Consider the following 6,654-nt stretch of genomic DNA (forward strand, 5'->3'; position numbering starts at 1 on the left):
TCGTGCCCCGGTCCGGGAAGATCCCACATGCCGCGGAGCAGCTGGGCCCGTGAGCCATGGCCGCTGAGCCTGCGCGTCCGGAGCCTGTGCTCCGCAACGGGAGAGGCCACAACAGTGAGAGGCCCGTGTACCGCAAAAAAAAAAAAAAAAAAGTATCAAAAAATATAATCTCCTTTAAACTCATTAACCTTGCTCTGGCAGTTTGCTCTGCTTTTTCTATCTCTCGATGATATATTACTCTGTAGAATTATTTTCATTTAATTAGTAACATTACGTTTGTTCATGTGAATCTTACACATTTTTCTGAAATATATCATGGTTTTCCATGCTGGCTCACATATAAATGTAGAATTGTATATAATAGTGGCCACTTACTTTTTATATCACAGAAATACATTTTCAAATAATTTCTGGAGAATTGTGTACTTCAAATCCATTCCTCTGGTTCCTTTCACTAAAACTCTCTTAGAATTCAATAAATTCAGGACTTCCCCGGTGGTGCCAATGAAAGGGACATGGATGTGAGCCCTGGTCCGGGAAGATCTCACATGCTGCAGGGCAGCTAAGCCCATGAGCCACAACTACTGAGCCTGCGCTCTAGAGCCCGCGAGCCACAACTACTGAGCCCGTGAGCCACAACTACTGAAGCCCATGCGCCTAGAGCCCGTGCTCTGCAACGAGAAGCCACCACAATGAGAAGCCCGTGCACCGCAACGAAAAGTAGCCCCCTCTCGCCACAACTAGAGAGCCCGTGCACAGCAACGAAGACCCAACGCAGCCAAAAATAAATAAATAAATTTATATTAAAAAGAATATTCAATAAATTCCATTCATGGATTTCTCATTGAAATTGAGTTCCTAGGTCTCCTCCCTCAAGCATACTCTATGCTAGGGTCACACCACTGTTAAAACAGGTTGATTTGTGATTTATTTATAAGTTAAACTAAAGCCCTAAAAATAACTTTACACCTTTACTTTTCAATCATCATTAAATAAAAACAACTGGAAACCACTTGGGTTATCTTGGGCAACCTGCAAATGTCAGCTGACTTGGTTTAGAGCTGTGGTTTTCAAATCCCCTGAGGTCTTAGGAAGGTGGAGGGAGGACAAGCCAGGGTCTGTCCTGGTTCTTGGCTCTCCAAACCTCCCTTCAGCCAGAGCAGCTCAGAGCTCCAGTTTTCTCTCTCTTATTTGTACATGCCATCAGCTGAGTTTGTTTTAAAGATATTCCCCTGCTCGCTTGCTTGCTTTCTCTGTTTCTCCACCACCCCACCTTTCTTCTTTTTCTAGGAGTTATCTCATGCGAATAAGCCCGTGTCTTCTCCTGAGCAACTCAGTCCTGTCATCAGGTGCACCAGAGCAAGGGAGGGGTCCGTTCAGAGGGGAAGCCTGGTGGGGGGTGGGGGGGGTCAGAGCCAGAGAGGAGAGTGTGTTGGGGAGGGTGGTGATGGGATGAGGAGGGTAGGCAGCCTGGTGCAGTGAGTCAGAGCCCAAAGACGGCAAGGTGTCCACATGAGGGGAGCAGCTTGGCATGGGTGGTCCGTCAGAGCCCAAGCAGAGAAGAAAGGTGCACAGTTCATGTCCCAAACACAGTGAGGAGGGAGGACATTCACACAGGGGAAAGGCTTGGGGCCTGGTGTCAAAGCAGGATGAGAAGAGCGCTCAGGTCAGAAATGGGAGTGACCCAGTGAGGAGAGTCAGAGACCACACAGGGTAAAGTGTCCTTGTCTGTGGGTGGCTCAGAGTGGGATGTCAGCAGTAGGCAGGGTGAGGAGGCACCCCCGCAGAGAAGTGGTCCACTGTTGAATGCTGAAGCCCAGGTGTGGAGGGTATCCATATGTGAGGGCAGCTCAGAACGAGTTGTGAGAGACCAAACAGGGTGGGAAGGATGTCCACACATGGGGTAAGGCTCAGCACTGGCTGTTGGAGTGGGATAAGGGGGCCATCGATGATAAAAGCAGCCTGGTATGAAGTATCAGAGACTGAGTGGGGTTACAGGGTATCCAGGTGGGAGAGAGGCAGCTGTGATGATGAGATAGGTGACATACTGGGAGACTGATCAAATAATCTAAATATATTAATGAGACCCAGTCTTCCACTGTCCGAGAAGAGAGGAAACTCATAGTGTTAGAATTGGAGGTATCAATTCAGTATGAAGTCAGGGATTTCCACATAGAGACAGACGTGGAAGTTTAGATATGAGTGTGTGTGTACCAGTCAGAATGGCCATCATCAAAAAATCTAGAAACAATAAATGCTGGAGAGGGTGTGGAGAAAAGGGAACACTCCTGCACTGCTGGTGGGAATGTGAATTGGTTCAGCCACTATGGAGAACAGTATGGAGGTTCCTTAAAAAACTACAAATAGAACTACCATATGACCCAGCAATCCCACTACTGGGCAAATACTCTGAGAAAACCATAATTCAAAAAGAGTCATGTACCAAAATGTTCATTGCAGCTCTATTTACAATAGCCAGGACATGGAAGCAACCTAAGTGCCCATCATCGGATGAATGGATAAAGAAGATGTGGCACATATATACAATGGAATATTACTCAGCCATAAAAAGAAATGAAATTGAGCTATTTGTAATGAGGTGGATAGACCTAGAGTCTGTCATACAGAGTGAAATAAGTCAGAAAGAGAAAGACAAATACCGTATGCTAACATATATATGGAATTTAAGAAAAAAAAATGTCATGAAGAACCTAGGGGTAAGACAGGAATAAAGACACAGACCTACTGGAGAACGGACTTGAGGATATGGGGAGAGGGAAGGGTGAGCTGTGACAAAGCGAGAGAGAGGCATGGACATATATACACTACAAAACGTAAGGTAGATAGCTAGTGGGAAGCAGCCGCATAGCACAGGGAGATCAGCTCGGTGCTTTGTGACTGCCTGGAGGGGTGGGATAGGGAGGGTGGGAGGGAGGAAGATGCAAGAGGGAAGAGATATGGGAACATATGTATAACTGATTCACTTTGTTATAAAGCAGAAACTAACACACCATTGTAAAGCAATTATACCCCAATAAAGATGTTAAAAAAAAATTTTTTTTTTTAGAAGTGTGTGTGTGTATACACACACTAGATTTGTCCACTGAAAGGGCCTGGGACTGGTACATTCCCCAAAGCGACAAGTACAACTCATGCCCAAATCTTGGCTTCTAAGTATCACTCTCCACTAAAAGGGCTCTTTGGAGAAATGGCCAATTCCTGGGTTGGGGAAGGGAAAGTTCAAGATGAGTCTAGAACATCCTGTAGCAAAAAAGTAAAAAGGGCTCAAATAGTGAAGATTTGTCAATAGGCCACAGAAGCCAGCTTGCCACTGGCCAAATTAGGGACTATTTGAGCATCAGAATAAATTATGATAATAATGGGTAATAAAGTATGGTCCCTGGGCCAGTAACAACAGCATCGCCTGGAAACTTGTTAGAAATGCAAATTCTTGAGTCCCACTCCAGACCTACAGAATCAGGAACTCTGGAGACAGGGCCCAGCAGTCGATGTTTTAATAAGCCCTCCATAGGATTCTCATGCACACTCAAGTTTGAGAACCGCTTAAGTAGGAAACCATGAGTCCATAAAAGAAATAAATGAAAGTTTGACGAGGAATACAGTACGTATATGATAGATCTTCAAGTACCCTAATGTGACACATTGAAATTGAGCACCACCTGATAAGATGTGATGATGTTTATGGAGTAAAAAGTTTGCCAAAGTAACTCTGGAATTTTTGTTTCTTCAAGTCATTAGGATATTCCTATAAGAAAGCATGATCTAGGGACTTCCCTGTTGGTCCAATGGGGTAGGATGCTGCACTCCCAATGCAGGGGGTCCGGGTTCGATCCCTGGTCAGGGAACTAGATCCCACATGCATGCCGCAACTAAAAAGGATCCCACATGCTGCAATGAAGATCCCGCGTGCCACAACTAAGACCCGGCGCAGCCTAAATAAATGAATAAAGCATGATCTATATACAAAAATCTAGACTTTACAATTTTACCCTATTACTTTTGTAACAGTTTGTCTTAAGTCAGAATAGTTTGAGTCATTCTTTCTGACAGTAACTTGGACTTCAAAGCAAAATTATATGAAGTCAGCTGCCAGCAACAATAAACCATGTCTTCAGCACATGAAAGAATGTTTTCTGAGCCTGCCTGCAGTATATCCAATAGTTTTACCCTACTGACTTGAAATAAAAGGCTAATGCAAACATACTGCCGTTTTACTTGACTGGAAATTCGCTAAAGAATTCTAATGAATTATCTAATTCATTAGGAAATAGCTCCCAACTCTAATTCTGGAGAAAATATTAAGGATATGTTCTGTGTATCAATAACCAAGAGTCCTCATCACACTCAAGAGTTAGAAGGAAACATAGGAGTAAATCTTCATGATCTTGAGTTAGGCATTATCTAGTGTCTTAGATATGACACTAAAAGCACAATCAACAAAAGAAAAACTGATAAATTGGACTTCATCAAAATTAAACTTTTGTGCTTCAAACAATGCCATCAACAAAGTGAAAAGACGATTCACAGAACAAGGGAAAATATTTGCAAATCAATTACCTGATAAAGTCTTATATCCAGATTATATAAAGAACTCTTACAACTCAACGACAAAAAACCACCTAATTTAAAAGTCAGCAAAGGATCATTAACAGACACATCGCCAAAAAAGACATGCAAATGACCAATAAGCACATGAAAAGGTCGTCAACGTCATTAGCCATTAGGAAAATACAAATCAAAACCATGGGATACTTCACAAGCTATAATCAAAGTCAGTAAGTGTTGGGGAAGATGTGGAGAAATTGGCTACACTGATGATGGAAAGTAAAATGGTACAGCCACTTTGGAAAACAGTTTGGCAGCTCCTCAAAAGGTTAAACATTGAGGTAACATATAAGCCACTGCTCCATTTCTAGGTACGTACTCAAAAGAAATAAAAACATGTCTACACAAAAACCTGTACACAAATGTCTGTCACAAGATTATTCACAATAGCCCAAAAGTGGAAACAACCCAAATGTCAACTGATAAACCAATAAAATGTAGGTCATCCATACAATATTAATTGGCAACAAAAAGGAGTAAGTACTCATGCATGATAACATGAATCTTAAAAACATACTAAGTGAAAAAAAGTAGGTCAGCAAAGACCACATAATGTATGACTTCATTTGTCAAATGTCCAGATAAGGCAAAACTATAGACAGAAAGTAGATTAGTGGTTGCCTAGGGCTAGGGGATTGGGGAGTGATTGCTAATGAGTGTAGGGCTACTTTTGAAGTGATGAAAATGTTTTGGAAACAGTGGTGATGGTTTCAAGAATATACCAAAGCCACTGTATAACTTTATCTTATTTTCTTAATTGTATACCTTAAATGGGTGAACTGTATGGTAAGTGAATTATATCTCAATAAAGCTAAAAATAAAGAAGAGTAAAGCATGTTATTTCTTCTAAACATTAAGCTGACAGGAGCAAAATCTGTTTAAAGTCATACTGACTACTCCTTTTTGCTTGATAAACTGTTAGATAATACCATCAAGGCTTTACAGCAATAACGTAATTAAATGTAACAATGGTTCGGATGGTGAAGATAATGTTAGCAATATTATCAACCGATTTCCTCAACCTTTTAGTACTGATCAATTAAAAAGATAGGATTATCAAGCCAAGCAATTCTACCTTTGCCGATTTCTGTTTTTGCCAAATACTACATTTAGAGTGGATGCAAAGAGCGATACTGTTAGTTAAGTGGCTTAAAATTCTACTTTCTAGAGTTGAAATTTGGTATACTAAGGGTACTGTTGCAAAAAAATTTTTCAATTACTTCAGATGCCAAATACAAAGTAATTTTTAAGAAATTTACTTTAAGAGAATGCCATTGATAATAACCTTTATAGAAATGACCCTTAAAAAGTTTAAAACAACCAACACCAATATTATGGAGCCTAACATAACAGATACTTAATAAATGTTGAATGAACTGAAAATAATTTAGCTTTTAAATTAAAACTTTAAAGTTACTATCAATAAAGTTTCATGTATTTTCATCCTAGACTTTACTATTCAATTTTATCTTCTAAAATGTATAGCAATCATGTGGATTTGTAGATAATTGCTACTACACTGTATAAAGCTACAACATGTATTTGAGAACAAGTTAGCACATCCAAGAGAAAGATTACAGCTCAAGTACATTTTTGAATGTTTAAAAAATCAGAGGTATACAATTCAATACTACCCATTTATAAGAATTTCAGGGACTTCCCAGTACAGTGGTTAAGGCTCTGTGCTTCCACTGCAGGGGGCACAGGTTCGATCCCTGGTTGGGGAACTAAGATCTCACATGCTGCATGCAGTGCGGCCAAAAAAAGAAAACAATTTCAGCATAAAAGTGACAAAGATATATAAACAAATGACTTTATATAAAACTGGCCATTGTATGCACTTGACCCAAAGGCATGAATTCCTGTGTTAAGGTGTATGTATTCAATTTAATATTTTTCCTTGGCATCTACAAAGTTTTGCTTCCTTTATGCCAATAGTTATCAATTTGGTTAATGTACTGGGGATCCAGTACAGTCCAAGTAAATTTCATTCAAGAGAACAGCATGAGAAACTGGCACCAAAATCAT

Source organism: Monodon monoceros, unplaced genomic scaffold (assembly GCF_005190385.1).
Source record: "Monodon monoceros isolate NGI ecotype Baffin Bay Population unplaced genomic scaffold, NGI_Narwhal_1 Super_Scaffold_14, whole genome shotgun sequence".
Classification (NCBI taxonomy): Eukaryota; Metazoa; Chordata; class Mammalia; order Artiodactyla; family Monodontidae; genus Monodon; species Monodon monoceros.